This window comes from Capra hircus, chromosome 1 (genome assembly GCF_001704415.2).
Source record: "Capra hircus breed San Clemente chromosome 1, ASM170441v1, whole genome shotgun sequence".
Classification (NCBI taxonomy): domain Eukaryota; kingdom Metazoa; phylum Chordata; class Mammalia; order Artiodactyla; family Bovidae; genus Capra; species Capra hircus.
Window position 1 is genome coordinate 78704334 of NC_030808.1, and position 21269 is coordinate 78725602.

At 41.0% G+C, this 21269-nt stretch overlaps 1 protein-coding gene across 7 annotated transcripts in view; it reads right to left on the reverse strand.

The window, feature by feature from the left end:
• LPP (LIM domain containing preferred translocation partner in lipoma) overlaps positions 1 to 21269 on the reverse strand; it is a 739124-nt gene that overhangs the window by 541755 nt on the left and 176100 nt on the right. For 6 of the 7 annotated variants that reach the window (XM_018046708.1, XM_018046713.1, XM_018046723.1 and 3 more), the window contains one exon: positions 15633 to 15696. The exons of the other annotated variant lie outside the window; for it this stretch is intronic. The gene's annotated coding sequence lies outside the window, so the exon portion shown is untranslated. The remainder of the gene's footprint in view (positions 1 to 15632; positions 15697 to 21269) is intronic. 7 annotated transcript variants of the gene reach the window in all.

The window sequence follows — 21269 nt, forward strand, 5'->3', positions numbered from 1 at the left end:
ACAAAATACTTGCCAAAACTTTATCTTCTTTTGTCTGTACTTGCTCTAAATAATAGTTTTTGCTGATATAAAAAATCTGCTCAATTGGAAAGTAAGTTTACTAAGACCAAAATGATGCAAGGATTAAAATCAGACATAGATATGACCTCAGTTAGTGGCTCTTTCCGCAAGTCTCACAATGGAGAAGGCTTTGCCACTGTAATGACTTCCATGGAGGCTGCATGGATGCATAGGCAGAACCTAAGGCCAGATGAGTCAAGATCTGCTGGTGCAATTGCCATGTGATCTCCCAGGAAATGGGCCGCAGAACCAGAGAACGCTGACCCTAGATCACCTAGTAGAGTGGCTGCCAACAGGTGGGCAGGTTGGTTTTTCAAGCAGCAGAACCTTTTACTTAGATGAAATACTGCATGCTCAGTCACTCAGCCATGTCCGACTCTTTGTAACCCGATGGATTTCAGCCCATCAGGTTCCTCTGTCCATGGGATTCTCCAGGCAAGAATACTGGAGTGAGTTGCCATTTCCTCTTCCAAAATGAAATATTATGTACAACTAAAAACAGATCCAAGATTGGGTTGCTCGGGTAGAAGGGCCTAGATTCCTCACCACTTTCCCTGTACCCTCTCATCTCATCCACCAAGAGGTCTGGACTCCTTGAAGGCAAGCATTTAAAAATTCACTAATCTAATCTAATTTCAATCTTAACAATTCTTCAGAGGAAGTTGAGACCCAAAGATTGAGTGTGATCCATGTATCCAGAACTGGTAAGAAGCATAGCCACACTTCAGAGAGAAACCATGCTGCCTCTTCCCATATATATGGTATTTCTGTTCTAGGATTCTGTTCTTTTATTAGGATGGAAGTTGGTATAATCAATGTGCCAAGCAAAATTCAAAAATGTACCCAAGGTCAAAGAGTAAGGACATCTAAATCATACCTTGAGAAACCCAGCTTGGAAAAAAAACAAAACAGCTATTCTGTCAAGGTTTCATGTGATGGTTTTGCAGTGAAAACAACAAAATTACAGTAGGGGAATTTTTTTTTTCTTCTAGCTTCTATACATAAATGTGTCAGGCACAAAATCAAACTACTCTGAAATGATGTTAAATCCATTCATCTGTAAGTAGAGGAAAACATAGCAGCATTTGTGTGAGGTGTGGGAGACACGTAACCCAAATGTGTTCCCTGGGTTAGTAACTTGAACTTGGAATTCACTGAAAAAGTGTGAGGAGCCTACAAGAAAGAGCACCAAGCGAAAAACACTGTGAGACACGTTTGATATAATAGTCATATGATTAACAAACTGTCACATCAAACTTTCCCGCAACGTGGGAACACTCTGACACTTCATATTTTTAAAACTGACATTTTGATTCATTACTGTAAATAGCATGTTGGGTTAAATATTGTGACAAGGAACAGATCATATATATATGACTGTATATATATGTACATATATAGTCACTCTATATATTATATGTGTATATTTTTCCTAGCTGTGTAACATTTTAGAATATATGCAACCTTTTCTTACAGTGACAGTTTGAGCCAGTATGTAAACAGGCTATTGCACTACTTAACTATCCATTTTTCTTGCAAGTGGGCAGATGGATTTCTAAAGTAATTCCACAGAAAGTCTATGAAGCAGAGGGATTTCGAAAGTAATAGAATGACTTCTACAGAAACTCTGAACAAGTCTATTGACTCCAGCCAAAAAATGTTACCAAAGTTGTTTTGATTTACTGCACTTGAGTTCACAAAATCATTATCACAAACATGTACAAAACATTTCTCTTATCTTCAAGGTGCTCCCAATCTACTTAAACAAAAAGACACACACATATGCAGTTCTAAAGCAAGGCAGATTGCTTCACATATGCAAGTGCTGCTTCTTCTTCTCCTTTCCTTTATTTATGTAGTGTGTATGCGCATTGCTTATAATAAATAACATGTTTCCTAAGCCATTGTTCAGTGTAAACTGATTCAGTCAAATTAAGCAAAGTATGGGCATCAGTGGGGGCGAAAGTAATTGGGCAAGTTTGAAAGAATACTCAGATTCCCAAGCCAAGCTTCCTCACAAAGAAAATAGACAGATACTATTTGGTTTCCATATAACACCAAACCATACACTCTTCTGACTTTTCACTTTCCCTACAGCTCTAAAACAAAAGATAAGTTATCCATCCCCCTAATCATCCAAGTTTTGATTTCAATTTTCTCTGGTAATTCTGAAGTTATTATGTACTTTCAAGTATAGACAACTTTATAAAAAGACTGAGCTAATCTCACACATGCATTGCTACAGAAATAGATTCCAAGCATATTTGTTTTATGTATTCAACTTTCTCTCTGGACATTATACCAGTATTATTCAACTCATTCTCCTCCTTAAACACCTGGAATGTTAGACACAAAAGGAAACGTGATCTATATATAACAAGATATTATGCTCACTACTGATAAGCTTTGTCTCTGTACTGATATTTAAATTAGATAAGTGTGGTCTTCCAAAGCACAAACATAAAAAAGGAAGACAACTCCATATTTATGCTTTTTTTCAGAAAGGATGCCGGGTGTTATCAGCCAAATGCATCCAAATCTGATGAGAGTTAGGAAAGCATAAAGTATATCACCTTATGAATATGGCAAATATTGAAAAATATCTGCAAAACATCGATACCAAAAACCTAGACTTCAGCTACAGCATCAAAAAATTCTTGCATCCTTCATTTGTAACCAAAAACAAAGTCTAACTTTGTTCACAGCTCAATTAGTCAATTCATTTAGGGCAGAAGGCCTTTTTCCCTCATATTCTGGATGTATCCAAATGTATTAAAAGTTCAAAGAGTATTACATACCATTTCAAAGTTTATTTCAAACTAAGCAAATTAAAGAATACAGAAATGTGTTATTTTTCCCTTGGCTTACAGAGAAAAAAGTTTTTAAAAAAATCAGCCTGAGGTGGTCCAAAGCATAATAAGTCACTGTTTCAAATCCGAGAATTCATATTTACTTTTCTAAACTCTTAAGAGGTAGGTTATAACCTTAAAAGGCTGGAACCCCTCAATGGAAGGGTGAGCCACTGTCTATGGCAAAAGCACCCGTCCATAAGTACTGGGGTAAAGTAGAAGTAACATAACATTTGAAGACAGACAATCTAGAGGAAAACCAGATTCCACCAGGTACTCTTTCAGTTGGAGCAGGTCTCCCCTCTTTCATTTCTTCATTGTTAAACGAGAATAATACTTGACAGTGTACTGAGTTTCATGAAAGTTTACTAAGAAATTGCGCTGAATCTAAACTGATGAGACGATTATTCCCCCAAATCTTTATTTGGCAATGTCCACCATTTTTTAGGCTTCCTGGTGGCTTAGACGGTAAAAAATTCACCTGTAATGCAGGAGACCTGGGTTCGATCCCTGAGTTAGGAAGGTCCCCTGGAAAAGGGAATGGCTACCCACTCCATCAATTAATAAAAATGTTGAGGCCATCTAAATTCAACTAAGTTCAACTCAACAAAAATTTACTGGATGCTCATCATACGTGATTTAGGTCACTGCCAGATGTCATGACTGGAGGGAGGGAGGGTAGGAGGGATGAGAAGGGAGAAGGAAAGAGGGTCCATGTGACTCGCAGTTTCTGTCTCCTGAGATCCTGCTATAATGTGGAGAAGACAGCATTTCACATGTGAACTCTCTAAAGAATACTCAGCACTGTATAATAAAGTATCCCAAAGACGGTGGTGCTGACAGTGGCTTTTAATGGTAGTGTTTTGTGAAGTCTAATATGAGGTTAGGGAAGGGTTCGGAGCAACCGAGAACATGACCTTGTTATTCCCCTGCTTCTGTAAGCATCTATTTCTCAGTGGACCAACCTGTGGAACCTGATAGAAAAGAGTCTCTTCGAATGGGCTGAGGGGTACCTAGGGCATTTACTCTGGCCTCTGTCACCCCCACACTATTCGTAACCCTCTTTTCCTCATTCCTCTCTCTTTACTCCCTCTGCCCTTTCCTGGGGACATCGATGTCCCCAGGCCTGTCTCCTCTCCATCCACAGCCATCAAGGCTGAAAAGGGCCCTCAGGCAGGGGAAAGAGTGGCACAATCGGAACATTAGAGAATCTGGAGACCCAAGCTCCTGCCTCAGCCTTGTACCTACTTCACTCTGCAACCTTGAACAAGTCCCTTTCACTCAATAGGCTCAGTATCCTCCTCATCAAAGGATACTAGAAGATACTTAACAGCCTTTCTTGTTGCTAAAGGTTCAAAGTCTGTGTCCTGACCTACAGCTTCCAGCAGTTTCCAAGTCACAACTGGGGGCCCACCAGTTCCAGGGCTCCTGGAGGGGCTCTGACATGACCACATGAACGGTTTCTATTGTGGGGAAGGTCAGGGACTCCTTCAGAAAATAGCTGATCTAAACAGAGCCCAAGGAGTGTCATGGCAACACTGCTCGCAAGCTGCCAGAGGTAGGGGGGAAAAGCAGCCAAGATGCATGTGCAGCTGCCTCTTTTCAGAACAGCACTCAAACCTCGTTAATATCATCTTGCCTAATACCGAGCTGCATAGATCAGAAGCTATTTTTACTGTGTCTTTAGCAGATTTGTGTCCTGTCTTCCCCGCCAGCATGTTACAGTCCAGTCCAGGGGAGTCTGCCATTGGAGAGCCTGTGGGACCTGAGGCCACCCAGGGTTAATTCAGGACATAGAGAGAGCAGGGTGAAGAAGAATGAATAGGAGTGATAGAAAAATAGACTCAGTGAGGCTGGAGGCCAAGGGAGAGGCAGGTGCAAGATGTAACCAGAATAAGTACAATCCAATACTACCAACCCCTAAGTGGGAGGTAGGCAAGTCTCATCCCTCCAAAGACTCAGGGATGCATGTGTAGGGGAGAGGAGAGAGCGCTGAATCCTATCTTATACTCCAGGGAACACAGGTTTTCCCACCACAGTTCTGATCATTGTCCCTCATCAGTTACCCTTAGAACAGCTGAGAGTGTGAAGAGCCCTCTGCCCATCAGGCAAAAATCTATCCACCACCATGCACTCCTCAGTATTTACAGCAAAGGGCTTTGGTTAAATGCCCTGTTCACAACCTGTCTCCCATGTGCAGGGGGTGGGGGAATTCTCACTTATGATGACTGACTAAACCAAACGATGCGAAAGCACCTGCCATGGGCCTGTCACATAGCACATCACAGGAGACACCCGGTAAGCGTCTGCTTGCTTCCATCTGGTTCATGCGGCAGCAGCGTCACGGGTACCACCTTTACTCCCAAAGTTCTCCAGCGAAAGAAGGAACCCAGCCAACACTTGTCGAAGGGTGAACAGGAGCTCAGGCCTCAACCACCCCTCTCCTGCTTGATCAGATGAGGGTGCCACCCTCAGACACACCACTCACTGGGCAGGTACAGCAGGGTAAGCCATTTCTTCCCTGGGGCGGAGCTCAACTAAACAGTGAATTTTTAAATTCCTCTCCCACTCTGAAATTCTATAAATCTCTAAGTGTCATATCCATCTCAAAAGCAAGCACCAAGCAGAGGGGAAAGCAGTTGAAGAAAGCAATTGTGTGTTTCTTTATCAGGAATGATATATGGGCAGTGCTGTGCCAGAAGTGAAAGGGAATTCAGAGAGGCAGAATATAGTCCCTAGATTCAGAACCCTCATAATACATGTATAGGGGGTGGGAGATAAGAGGAAATATTAAAAAGTGGCAGTACAAAATAAAACAAAGTCCAATACTCACTGAGCCAAGGGGTGGAGAAAGATGGCTCCCCTAGGAGGAGAGATGTGTGCTGGTTGTTCAGGCAGGAAAGCAAAGCCCACACAGGCAAAATGGAAGAAGGAAGCATTTTATAAGAGTGGATGGTCTCCAGTGGAAGGGTCAAAAGGTGTGTAAAATGGTGAAATATCTCATTGTTTTATGTTGCAGATTATTTTAAAATTCTGTGTTTCACGCATTAAAGTCTAGATTAATAACGGTCATCCCAACCACTCATCGTTTTAATGCTCTGTGGGCCACAGAGAGAGTGATGAAGTCAGAAATAAGACACATGGGTTCTGGGCCCTGCTCCATCGCCACACTATGAGTGACCAACCTTTAGCTAAATGCTTATCTGGCTTTAGGATGGGAGACAGGGTAGGTCTTGGGAGATGGAGTAGGTCTTGGGAGATGCGGTAGCCTCAAGACCAGTTGAAGGTCTTGAGGCTTCTTGAGAACCAAATTGTTCAAAGGGTACACTCCGCAGATGAGGAGACAGAGGTCTGCCAGAAAAGAAGTGCTTTCTCTCAACTACACATTTCTGTCATCTGTGCCCAGTTCTCTGGGCAGGGATGGTATTCACCTGCTCCTGGGGACTTGCCTCAAGCTGATTCTTGCCTGCCAGAGCGTCCCTCTGAAGCCCCTGTAATATCCCATCAAAGTCCACTTGATCATCCTTCAGAGCCAATTCCAGCCCCTGCTTTTATAAGAAACCTCCTGTAGCAAGAACTCCCACATTCTCTCACTCACAAAGTCTCATCTCTGAGCCCACACATCACACTGAGTCCTGGCTGGCCCTGCATCAAGTTCATCTCCACACACCTGCCACTTCCCTCCTTCCATGTCTTAGTGAGCCACCTTACTTCACAGGTGCTAAGTAAATGCTGCTTAAGTCAGGTTAATCTGCACCTTGGTTTTCTGACTCTCAGCCAAGTACCTTCTCAAACATAGCATGCTGCCTCTAACTGTCACAAACCTGGATCACCAGAGTGGCCAAAAAGAGTTTCAGCCACCTCCCAATCCATCAAGCCATTTACCAGATCCACAAACACAGCAAGAGAGAAGAGACATAAAGAAAAGGAGAGGAGGAGCAAAGGGTACGCACTACGATGCTAAACAGCCCTGAGTGGACCTGCACTTGAATTGCCATTCTGGTTTCACAAGGAGAAGTCTGCAGTGCAGATACTCAGTAGGGGGCCCAGAGGTCTCCCAGATGGTCCTCAGTGGAGCAAGGAGGTCCAAGAATGCTATGGTAAACCGTCAGGTGAACAAAGTCTCTATACCCAACCATCAGCTGGGCAGGCCCTTTTGGGCCACTGCAGAGAAAGAGAAACATCTGGAAAGGAAGAGCATGGCAGCCCCCTGATGGTAAAGATTTTATACTGAGTGACACTCCACCAGTAATAACGGAGTGAAAACACGGCAGAAAGATTTATGAGGCAGAGCTGTGTAACTCCAGAGGCAACCTAAGGCACACATCAGATGCGAATTTTAAATAATCCCTCCAAACACACGAGGACTCAGATGCCAGCGCACGCAGGGATGGCCCCAGCCAGACAGCAAAGGCATACTGGCTCCGCCAGAATTCGTCCATTCACCAATATGCTTCCTGAAAAACACCCATATGCTTTCTTTTAGCTTCCATATGCTTTTTTAGCAAGGAAACTAAAATATTTCATTAGTTTTGAGTAATTAATAATTACTTATTTCACAATAGTCTCCCTCATTAAAAAATGAAAATAACTGATTAAGCTGCAGGATCCTGGCTTTCAACTCAAGCTTTTTTAATTTTTTTTTTTTTTTTTTTTTTAATTCTTCCCCTCTAGGAATTGAGTAATAGAGTAAAACAGCCAGCGTGGAAATACTGGCACTATGGGGAATGAAGAGTTATGGCCCACACGGCCCAGCATTCCTCTTGACTGAGGCACGGTGGTGTAATGAAAAGAACACAGACTTTAGGAGTCCAAAGCCTGGGAACCAATCCCAGTCTGACCCCTGGTGAATACTACTTCTGGGGAAATGAAGGGCGTTGAAAAGATAAAGCCTGCTGGATTCCTGCAACCCAGCCTTCCACTACTCCCAGAGAGCTGCTTGACAAGGGCCCCCTCCTGTCTCTCCAGGCATGGGGAAGGCATGCCCCAAAATACTGGTTCCAACCCTGTCAATGTCAGCAGAGGCCTATGGCCAACAGACTCAGAATTGGTCTCCAGTGGAAAAACTGCTTCGCAAACTCTAATGAGCCTAGAACTACCTGCGAAATCTTATTAAAATGCAGATTCTGAACAGGAGGTCTGGAATGGGACCTGAGGTCTGCATTTCTAAGGAGCTCCCAGGTGATGTTGACATTCCTGGTCTTCAGAACAAATTCTGAGAAGCAACAATCTGAAAAGTATCAAAATGAAGCTGGGAAGTAGAATCTGTAGAAGAATAGGATACATGTACCTGTCCCCACTCCAGTATTCTTGCCTGGAGAATCCCATGGACAGAGGAGCCTGATGGGCTACAGTCCACAGGGTCACACGGAGTCGACATGACTGAAGCGACTTAGCACATACGCACGCCTGTCTCCTTGGGCTATGATAAGGACTGTTAAGCATATGTGAGATAACACCTCAGCGTGGTGTACAGCACAATGGTATTTCACTTATCCTCACAACAGTTCTGCCAATAGGGTGTGATTTTCATTTTACAGACAACAAAACTGAGACCCAAAGAAATCAAGTTATACTTCCAAAGTTATGTAGTGAATAACACTTAATTCCCAATCCAGTGTCAAGTGGGGGCATGAGCCAGTGGAAGACAGGAAATTTAAGGCGCTGTTACTGGAGAGCACTGGTATGAAGTCTGGTTCTCGCTCTGCTATCAACCCGCTGCTGCCCCTTCTCCGGGCCTCATCTTCCCACCCAAAGGTGTTGCCTCTGACAACCTCCAAGGCCTCTTCCATGTCTAACACTAGCCTTCATTCTCAGGGCTCCCACACAGACTCACAGTGGGTCACCAGGCACTGAGATTAGCTTCACACATGTGGCAGTCATTACCTCTTGGCATGATCCAAATTCTCGCTGCTCACATCTGCATTTGTGCTGATCTGTGCACGGCCAGAAGTCTATCTCTGGTAAAAATCCCACGCTCAATATAACAGGGAGAGAACAACAAACGGATTCCCCAAAGCATTGAAATTCCAATTCAGTTGATAGCTTGCAGTGTGATCAGGGCTCTATGACTCTATAATCACCACCTCCTCCTGCATTCACTTACGAAACTGGAGACTCTCAGACCACTAACCTGATCGAAGTATGCAAGGAAAGAGAAAACGTGAGTTATTTATAATGCAGTTTAGACAACTGCCCAACTCTTCTTATCCTGCCTTAAGATACGAGAAGAGCATTTAATTAATGAATTATCATGTAAAAGATTCAGGATATATGAGCTTATCCCTCTTAAACTCCCAGAACACACATTCACTGTACTCCTCAGGGGCCCACTGATTATTTTTTACTAGGAATTTCTATAGGTTATAGAATAGTTTCATTGCCCCTATGACATTCATTGTTATCTCTTGCATGCGTGCATGCTAAGTCACTTCAGTCATGTCTGACTCTTTGTGACCCTGTGGACCCTAGCCTGCTAGGCTTCTCTGTCCATAGGATTCTCCAAGCGAGAATACTGAGTAGGTTGCCATGCCCCTCTCCAGGCGATCTTCCCAACCCAGGGATGGAACCCACATCTCTTATGTCTCCTGCATTGGCAGGCAGGTTCCTTACCACTAGCTCCACCTGGGAAGCCTGTTGTCTCTAGATGCAGTCACATATTTTCAAACAGACCTAGATTTGATTCCAGACTTTGCATTCATTTGCTATATGACATTAGGCAAACTACTCAACCTCTCTGGGCTCAGTTTCCACATATGAAAAGTGGGAAAAATATTGTTTTATTTTATGAGATTCAGTGAACTGATGTATTGAAATTGATAGCAATTAGCAGATTTTGGGTTAAACATACATTTGAGTGATAGAGTAAATAAATGAATTGAATATTAAAACATCACTCAACAGTTTGAAACATACAAATGCCCAGAGTCACACTCATAAATGAGTCCGACACTCAGAGCAAAACAAGAAGTGAATTGTGGGAGAAATCCAACAGCAAAGGAAACGTGTGTTATCAAAATGTCATCTCAGACTTCCCACACTGAAAAACATCTTTTGTTTAACCTAGAACCTAGGTATGGCCTTTAGAGAGTTTACAAACCTCATGAAATTGTAGACAACATTCTATACAGATGTGTATTTTCTAATTATTTCATAGCTTCCAAATCTTCCACAATCCTCTCCCTTACCACTAAACATACACACACAAATTAATGACTGCCTTAGGCAAGTCCCTTGACAGAGGGATCTGCCAATGGAGAGAGAAAAAGTTTACTTAATAAAACAAGGCTGAAAGATACGAGCATGCGGTTTAGAAAGTATGGGCGGTGGAAGTATTCATGATGAACACTCCAAACCAGAGAAAGGAGCTCTGAATCTAAGATTCAGCTTGGCTAAAATCTTGCTACAGGACCTTAGGCAAGTCAGAGACTCAGGATCACGATTCTGGAAACCTTTGACATGCTCTATTTCACCCTCCTCCTCCTCTTCCCATCTCACAGACGGAGAAACTGAGGTTCAGAGGCAGGAAGGTCATGCCTTCACCAAAGTCACAGAAAATAAGGTAAAGCCAGGATTTAAACCTCAGACCCAGTAAAATGATTTCTACACTATGTACATCAGTATTATGAAGTACAAGGTAAGTGTTTAGACCCAGTTGCCTCTAAGTTATCTTCCAGCTGATGGATAATTATTGCTCTCTTCTCTGGACCTGGAAATCTCATGAAAACATTAGTTTGGTTTTGGAAAAGATCATTCCAGCTGTTCCTCAGTCCCAGCCCAGTCCCACAAGAGCAGGGCAGAAAGAAGGTCTGAAAGGATGAGAGATGTTGCTATTAATCTTATGCAGCACAGCAACTGGGAACCGCAGGCCTTGACCTAGATTTCACTGTGTTGCCTATTACTCTCCTGTCCTCCTGCATATTAATCTTGCATCTGTCTGCTCTTTATTAATGTTCCCAACTATGCACAGTACACAGCCAGTTAGGAACGCATCCTATAATTCACTGGATTAGAAAAGGACAGGAGGGAACAGTGGTGATGTCAGGGTCAAGAAGAACTGCAGGGAACCACAGACTAATAACAAACACAGAGAGCAGAGGCAGCCAGAATCATCTATCCCATGCTTCACGGAATGAACGAAACAGTATGCCATCCACATATTTGAAGGGCATCTCACATCCCTGAGCTGGCAATGTGATTGGTTTTGCCTGAAAGGTAATGTCCTTTTTTTTTTTTTTTTCAGATAATGTCCTTTTAAATGTTGGGAAGAGAAAGGACATTTCACATCTAGTGATTCCTCTCCTAAAACAGCAACTAAGGAGTCAGAATTCTAGCCCAGGATCTGCCACCAACACCGTAGACAAATCAGATTCCCTCCCTGAGCCCAAAATGTCCATCTCTGAAATGAAAGGATTTGGCTAAATTGCTTTGTTTTCTTTAAGTTTTTATTATTGAAGTATAGTTGCTTTACAACGTTGTGTTACTTTCTGTTGTACAGCAAAACGAATCAGTTCTACATATACATACAGCCCCTCCGTTTTAGATATCCTTCTCACTTAGAGCAATGAGTAGAGCTCCTGTGCTGAACAGTAGGTTCTCATTAGTAATCTATTTTATACACAGTAGTGTATCTATGACAGTCCTAACCTCCCAAGTCATCCCATCCCATCTCCCCGACTTGGTATCTGTATGTCTGTTCTCTACATCTGTGTCTCCATTTCTTCTTTGCAAATAAATTCATCTGTAAAATTTTGTCTCGATTGGTTCTCAATGCGCCCTCTGTCTTTGATATTCTGACCTCTCCTTACAGGTCACTGACTCAATCCCAGAAAAGTCAAACAACAGAAGAGGAACCTCTTTATATGGCTAGTTGAGAAGTTTACCACAGCCTCTAAAACTGAGACCGAGACTATGGAGCAGAAAAACATAGAGGAGAATGGACTTTTTTGATTTCTAACTAGAAAATGAATGTTGCTAGGGGAGACACACCCAATGCATAAATGTTCAATCACTGTCCAATCTAAAACTCAAATCATTAACTGTCTTTCAGGCATGTAGAAGAATTAAGGTAAAAAAACAATTTTCACACTAGACTCTCTATGACTTTGGAAAAGTAGCAGCAGGAGGAAAAAGGAACTGACCAAGAAATAAAATCATAGCAATTACCATTAGGACATTTGACTAGAAATAACACCATGACCAACTGGTCTAACTCTACCTATTGTCAGATGCTGAAAGAGACCCCAAAGAGGGAAAATGACTTGCCCAAGATGACACAGTCAGAGCTGGGAGTACAAATAGATTTTCATGCCACCTGGTTCATAGAACATAACCCATAATGCATTACTTCACTCCTGCAAACAATGAGATTCTATTCAGGTAACTAAGAACATAATTTCACTTATAACTACTGTCTCTAACTCTACCTCAAATAACAACAGCTGATTTATTTGATTTAAGGCAGACTAGAGCTGTTTCCATCAAATTATAATAACCAATTCACTCTAGCAATAGAGACAAGTCTGTGAGAATTAATTGGGCATTATTCATCCTCGCTAATGAATCACTCCATGGAAAACAAGGATAATCAACGGTCTACCAAAGGCCAGAAGCTTGTTCTTACTCAAGTAAGATCTTCCCTGTTAAAGAACATTGGGTATCAGCTCTAAATAGTAAACAGGGTATACAGTTTCAGATTCCATGAAGTACAGCTTTAAATAGACTTGGTTTGGAAGTGGGACAGGGAACACACCGCAGTCAGTGGATCAACGTTGAAAGCCGAGAAAAACAATGATTACACTCATTAAGTGGGTACCTGTTGACACAGCTACCGTCAAGCCTAATTATTTATTTAAACTGTTATTCTTTCTTCATTACTGACACTGACATCAATTATTACCATAAGATTATTTTAAATGTTTGTAGTATGCTCTCAGAATATTTACTTCTCTATCATCCAAAGGCTATTGAGAAGTTTTTATCCTTCTTTCCTCACACCAAATCCACTTATATAATTTTAAACGATAGAGGAATAGATAGATAGATGGATAATGGATGACTGATAATAGATAGATGATAGATAATACATAGATGATAGATAAATATATACAAAATTCCTTTCTAAAGAGCAGTTTTTCATAACCTTTCCAGCCTTGCTTAAACTCTTCTTTGTACATTCAAGTGGGTTTCACTGGGGAAGCAGGGGCATAGTTAACCACTTTTCAAAAAGTATTTTATTAATATTTAACAATTTGCATTTGGAGGAAAGTTAATATAAAAACTGTAGCTACTAAATGAACAAACAGATCTCTGCCTAACAGAGCTACCGAAACTTATGCTATCACCTGTCTACAGTACATTCTTTTCTGATGTGTTATCCCTGAAAATATATGAAGTATATAAGAAAGGATTTTTTGCAGGGGCATTTTATGTACTAGAGAGGAACAAAAAGATGGGCAGGAGCCATTCCTATATTTTTGGCTACCATCTTTTTTTTTTTTTTTAGTAACTTTCTTATAGAAACGAGTATAAAATCTAAATATCACAAATGGCATATAGGCCTGATCTGCTCATAGAAGAGTTTCACAGTCTATACATTCCCTCACTGGCCTTGCTCATACATGATGTCTTCTTATTCGACATATATGATGAGTGTTAGTTTTGAAAACCATATTAATGTGACACCAAAATTTTCACTCATTTCTAAATTGCAACTCCTGCACATATGAGCCGGTACCAACAAACCTCAATTTGCTCAAAGGCCTGTGTAATTAAAATTACGTTTAAATTACTATCTATAAAATAGATAACTAATAAGGACCTACTGTATAGCACAGGGAATTCTACTCAGCACTCTGCAATGGCCTATACAGTAAGAGAATCTAAAAAAGAACAGATATATGTGTATGTATAATTTATTCACTTGGCTGTACACTTGAAACTAACAGAATATTATAAATCAACTAGACTCCAACAAACTGAAAAAAAAAAATATGTTCAAGATCATGTAAAGAAAATACCAAAGAGATAATCAAAATATTCTTCTGGAGAAATGTTTACAGAACATTAAATACTGATATCAAGTCTTCTCCCAAGGTGCTATCCTATAGGGCCTGCAGTTAGGAACACCATAGCGACTACTTCGCCTCTTTTTGGCTAAGATTTCCAGAAGATTACAGAGAACACAGCAGAGTTAGCTGGGAAGTACAGATATCAACTGGTTATCTGCAGAAGAAAACACACATCTTGCAAATTTAAACATTTTTATGCTTTCTTAAACACCTAAAACAAATTTTATGTTTTCTTATTTTTTATTTTAAACTGGTCTCCATTTTCTTGACAAACTCAAGAAGAATGAAATCTTCTGCCAAAGTTCTAATTCATTTACACTGGTTCCCCAAAAGAGTGGAATGCAGGTACCACAGGTCCTGGGTTTCAAAAGACTAACTCATTTCCTGTATTTTTCAGGGTTTTGTTGTTGTGATAGCCTTAGATTATGTCCTTTAGAGATGTTTTGGGAGCACGTAATATGGCAGAAAGTGAAGAAGAACTAAAAAGCCTCTTGATGAAAGTGAAAGTGAAGAGTGAAAAAGTTGGCTTAAAGCTCAGCATTCAGAAAACAAAGATCATGGCATCTAGTCCCATCACTTCATGAGCAATAGATGGGGAAACAGTGGAAACAGTGTCAGACTTTATTTTGGGGGCTCCAAAATCACTGCAGATGGTGACTGCAGCCATGAAATTAAAAGATGCTTACTCCTTGGAAGAAAAGTTATCACCAACCTAGATAGCATGTTGAAAAGCAGAGACATTACTTTGTCAACAAAGGTCCGTCTAGTCAAGGCTATGGTTTTTCCAGTGGTCATGTATGGATGTGAGAGTTGGACTGTGAAGAAAGCTGAGTGCCAAAGAATTGATGCTTTTGAACTCTGATGTTGGAGAAGACTCTTGAGAATCCCTTGGAATGCAAAGAGATCCAACTAGTCCATTCGGAAGGAGATCAGCCCTGGATTTTCTTTGGAAGGAATGATGCTCAAGCTGAAACTCCAATACTTTGGCCACCTCATGTGAACAGTTGACTCATTGGAAAAGACTCTGATGCTGGGAGGGATTGAGGGCAGGAGGAGAAGGGGATGACAGAGGATGAGATGGCTGGATGGCATCACTGACTCAATGGACGTGGGTCTGAATGAACTCCGGGAGTTGGTGATGGACAGGGAGGCCTGGCGTGCTGCAATTCATGGGGTCACAGAGTCGGACACGACTGAGCGACTGAACTGAACTGAAGAGGTAGTGACAGACCCGACCAGTAGTTTGACTCCTTCAGAGCCAGGTAACAGTGGCAGCATAGTGTAGTAAAAAATGCACCCCATCAATGACCAGGAAACTGGAGAAAGCTCTCCTGCTACATACTAGCTGCAGATATAAGAAGGCACTAGATAAGAACATCCTTGGACATGGCATACTCTAGACACTTCAGTACTTCCATGTTACCAGATACTTCTCTGCTTCAGGTATGAAGCTTTAAAAAGCTGGAATTAAAAGGAAATCAAATCAAGGAAACATAAAAGGGGAAGCGCTTCACCGCCTTGGCCATTTTTCGGGTTTTGGTGTTCCTGGAATGCCTTCATATTTCTTCTGTTGGGAGTGAAATCTACCTTAAACACTATTGGTTAAGGTGCCTATTAGCATTTCATAAATGTGATGACACCAAGCCCCTCTTACCTTGGACAGCTCGTTCTTAGAATGATCAGTGGACACAAGGGCCAGCAAACTGCAGTGCTAGTGTCTGTAAACAAAACAGGGAAAAGTTACACTTAGCTTGCAAGCTCTATTTATTCATTAATAATCATAAACTCTTCTATCTATACGGCAGTTTCTCGTTTCACAAAACACTTTCACATTCATTATCTCATTTCAGTCCATGTCAACCTGGTAAAGAAGCAGGAAGAGAGGAAGAGATTATTCTACCACTTTAGAGGTGAGGAAACAAAAGCTCACAGAGGATAAGGATGAGAAAGGAACCAACATCTCTATCATGGATAAATTCAAAAATGTGAATGGATATTATTTTCCTCATTTTACAGATGCAAAAACTGAAGTTCAAAAAATGTAGGTAACTTGCCCAAGACTGCACAGTACAATACATGGCAAGATGAGAGTTTGTACCCTCTGAGCTCTGCCTGCTCATCCAGTGGGCTTTCCTTTACATCCAGAATATTAGGTAGGGAAAATATGAGGACAGACAACTCATTGACTTGATCCACCAGACTTCATGAAGGAGGAAATGATATAAAACCAGTTATTTGATTGACATGAGGAAGTGGGAAAAACACATAGGATTTAGAGCCAGTCAGGATTTAGATCTGTCTACCTCTTACCAATGGCCTTAGGCAAGTTACTTAAACCCCCAAGTGTCAATTTCCTTATATGTAAATGAGACATACAATACCCACTTCCTAGCCAAAGATGAGTTAAACTTTTGGGGGGAAGATTTTCCTCCATTATTTCATATCTATAAGCATTGATGTGGTGGTCAACAAAATGGTATACAAAAATTCCTTCCTATAAGCCCATGCTTATATGATCAAAGAATAATGTTCTAAGCACACAAAAAAAGAGGGTATCTCTGGGTTGGGTATTTCCTTGATTCATGTCTCTAGTTTTAAAATACCATAGTATTTATCTGTGTCAATCTACATGACTTCACCTACCAGCATCACAAAGAACTTTTGTTCCACGTGACAAAGCCTCAGAATTGAAGAATCATGTATCCCCTCAACCCAAAAAGCAAAAGAAACTGCTTTAGGGGAAAGCCTGCAGATTTATCACAGGTCAGTCTAAAGCCTGTGCCTGTATCATGCTTCAGGTTCAGAGAAATGGAGCTTCCAATAGGAGCGCAAGAACAAGGGGTCAGTTTTAACACAGGGATAGATTTGTTGAGAAGTAAAGATCTCTCAGGACTTCCCTGGTGGCTCAGACGGTAAAGTGTCTGTCTACAATGTGGGAGACCTGGGCTCGATCCCTGGGTCAAGAAGATTCCCCGGAGAAGGAAATGGCAACCCACTCCAGTACTCTTGTCTAGAAAATCCCATGGACGGAGGAGCCTGGTGTCCATGGGGTCGCAAAGAGTCGGACATGACTGAGCAACTTCACTTCACTTTCAAAGATCTCTCTGAAGTTTTATTAATATATCCCATTTTCATATAGGGGCTTAAATCAGATGATTAGGAATACAGCACGGTTGATACTATATTCTGCAAGAAATTCTTGCCATATGCCACCAAAATAAAAAATATTAATCATCTGTAATACTATAGTTTAAGGTTTGAAAAATATTTCATGATCATGTTATCTTAAATCATCCTTGACATAATAACCCCAGTGAAACCGTATTACCCCAATTTTACTGATCAGGAAGCCAAACTTCAAACATCACATGGTTAATATGAAACATATAAAAGTTTAACCTTGTATCTTGATCCCCAAACGAGTAAGGAGGCTTCTACTACACGATGCAGCCTCCCATTTGGGAGCATTCTATTTGGAAGGAAAGGGAAAATGGCATATAACCTGTAAAAGTCTATTGTCAAGGGGCCAAGGCACATTTAGTACTGAGTCCTGCTTCACTAGCAAGTGAAAGGAGAGAGACTTCACATCTGTGGTCTAACCAGAAGGTGACACATTACTAAGCTGAGGGAGTGTTCGATGCAGGGTTACCATCAACACTTTCTCAGCTCTCCCCAGTGAAGTTTCAGAGATGCGACATCCTTGGGCAAGCTATCGAAACACAAGCCACAGAAACAATACAAGGCTGTACCACTAAATTTTCGTAAAGGGGTCTGCATCAGGAAGTTTCATCTCACACTGTAGAAGAGCTGAAACCTTCTAGCTAAGAAGTTCACCAGCCTCTTCTCACACGGTTTGAGTGGCACGTGTCCTCAGTAAGTCGAGTATTTTCTGATGCAGAGGAGTTCTCCTCCAGACCCATAAAGACATCTGAGACAAGTGACGAATCCAGTGCTAGCATCTTAGTAGTGAAGTCAGTTATCCTTGGCTGCCTCTGTGGACCTTATGACTGCTGACCCAAAACCTGGCAAGGCTGCATCTTTGTCAAATCACCCATCCCATCACTCTCAAAAAAACCCTTCTCATTTCCAGAAGCAATTTCAACAGAAACAAAAACCTTATATGATCAACCTCTAACTTATAAAACTTTAACACATTCAGTTCAGTTCAGTTCAGTCCTTCAGTCATGTCTGACTCTTTGTGACCCCATGAATCGCAGCATGCCAGGCCTCCCTGTCCATCACCAATTCCCGAAGTTCACTCAAACTCACGTCCATCGAGTCGGTGATGCCATCCAGCCATCTCATCCTCGGTCATCCCCTTCTCCTCCTGCCCCCAATCCCTCCCAGCATCAGAGTCTTTTCCAATGAGTCAACTCTTCCCATGAGGTGGCCAAAGTACTGGAGTTTCAGCTTTAGCATCATTCCTTCCAAAGAAATCCCAGGGTTGATCTCCTTCAGAATGGACTGGTTGGATCTCCTTGCAGTCCAAGGGACTCTCAAGAGTCTTCTCCAACACCACAGTTCAAAAGCATCAATTCTTCAGTGCTCAGCTTTCTTCACAGTCCAACTCTCACATCCATACATGACCACTGGAAAAACCATAGCCTTGACTAGATGGACTTTTGTTGGCAAAGTAATGTCTCTGCTTTTCAACATGATATCTAGGTTGGTCATAACTTTCCTTCCAAGGAGTAAGCATCTTTTAATTTCATGGCTGCAGTCACCATCTGCAGTGATTTTAGAGCCCCCCAAAATAAAGTCTGACACTGTTTCCACTGTTTCCATGAAGTGATGGGACCAGATGCCATGATCTTCTTAGGATCAAAGCAAAATAAGAATCAACAAACCTAGAGCTGGGGCTAGTATAAAATAATTGATCATTTCTACTGTATTTGGGGGAGAAACTGGAGAGAACAATGGAGCCAAAGCGGGGGGGGGGGGGGTGGATAAAAAGTGAATGGAAAGAAAAATGATGAAGAATAAGGAAAAAAGAAGAGAGGAATGGGAGGTCAGGAGAAATGAAGAGAGAAGAGATATAAACAGGTTTTTCCAACAACCATGGTAGCCTCTGGATCGACCACTCCACCCCTGAACAATTTTAGACAACATAACTCTAGGTGATGATCTTGACATTATGAAGAAAAATTCCAACAAACTGGCATGAGAATCACTAAGGCCAATGTGTAGATGCCCCTTAATATTTGATATTTTACAAGTGCTGTAATACAAATAAGCAGTTGACAGAGCCTTATAAAAATGCTCTAAGCAAATAAACTGAAGTAAGTCTTCAGTCCTGTAATGCCAGACGTTTATTCCAAACAAGGGGTGCTATCTTAAAAAGAACAGTAGACTGGGAATTGAGGACCTTGATTCTGGTTTTAGTGCTACAATTCCCAAACCTTTTCGATTAGAAGTTTTATGAGATATACATTTTTCTGTTTCTTTTTCTACGAATCTTGACCATTGCTATCCCTAAACCACTGTGGAAAAGCCAAACATTATTTTGTCTAGACTTTGTGCATTTCAGTAAGTTTTACGAATTGATAAAAGTGGTGGTGAAATGATAACTTATAAATTAAACAACATCATAATCTTAAACACGATTATTAGGAAGTCTGACCCCAAAAGTAAACGAAATGTGAGATCAGGCCAAAGGTATTAAATGACAAACATGGAATGTCCTCCACTTCCAACATCAAATCCCACATGAAGAACATTTTTAAATGATACCCTAAGACACTTATCAAGAATACAACGTACTCTGTGGCTTATGAACAATTTGGTTGTCTCATTAAAGTAATGTTTGCCAGTATTTAATTGCTTCCCTCCCTGATTTTAATTTCCTCAGCTGTCAGCATCTATCAAAGACACTGAGATCTTCTGACATCCTGGCTGATTGTGTTGAAATTAATCAGATTTTTAAAAAGTAAATTGCTTTGGTCTAAAGGTAATGCTCATCTTCTTCATGTGATATTTATAAGGGTTCTATCAACAGAAAACTTATAATCTAGAAATTAAATCAGAGGCTTTAGGAATCCAAAGCAAAAATGTAAGTAGCTCACAAATTTCCAGCACTGGAGTTCAGAAGACCAGTACTTTAAAAAAATCCAATCAACAAGTGTTTATTGAACACACAGCACTTAGCTGCAATCACTACTGGGTAAACGGACGTAAGGAAGACGTATAGCTTAGAGGAGGAAACGGCAACCCATTCCAGTATTCTTGCCAGGATAACCCCATGGACAGAGGAGCCTGGCGGCCTACAGCCCACGGGGTGGCAAACAATCGGACAAGATTAAACAACTGAGCATGCAAGACATGCAGCTGCCTCAGGAAGTTTAAGGAACAAGTGAAAATTAATTACTTAAGCTGAATTGACTTTGACAAAATAGTTCACAATCTGGTCACTCAAAAAGTACACTTATTGTGTTTTCAGTTGTGATCAGATATATACATTATTCTTTCACATGAATTAATGATTTTATTCTTCACCTAATCCAATGGGGTGAAATAGTTAGTAATAGTTGCAATATCTCCATTTGGCAAGTGACAAACCTGAGCCTCAGAGTGAAAAACAGACTTTTTTCCTAGATATTTGGTAATGGGCAAAGCTGGTTTCTGATCTAAATAAAATCAGACAATACAGCATGATCACTTTGAAATAAAGAGAGAAAAAATTATTTGCAAATCCTCCACACATAATTATTCAGTGCTAATTCTTGTCTAATATCTATCAGTAACAGTGTTTAAGATACTCGCTGAGGAAACCCGCAAGCTGTTCTTTAAGAAGTAAATGAAATGATAGATAAAAACTTTGTAAAGTGTCCTAGCATCATGAGATTATTTTTATGTATTTATGTCATTATTCCTACTTTGGAATATAGAAATATGCATTCATGCAGTAATTAGGTCCCAAACCTAAGGCCCCTAAACTAAACAGGAAAAAAAAAAAAGGCAAAAGTTGTACGTATGCAATTCTGGGAAGCAGAGGGGGAAAAGTCAATGATAACACACAGAACTTAGAAGGTGGCTTTATAACCAAACATAATGAAACCCTAGTATAGGTCTTATATTTCCAGAGGACTCTAAGCTTACCAAGCCTTTAAGTGTCTCTCTTGCTATAAAGCTTTTCCTGACCCAAAAGCATCTGATGAAGCAGCCTTTGTAAAGACAACCATAAAGCCTAATTTCATATATAGATCACTAAAATTGACACCGGGGCTTCCCAGGTGGCTCGGCAGTAAAAAAATGTGCCTGACAAGCAGGAGATGCAGGTTCAATCCCTGGGTTG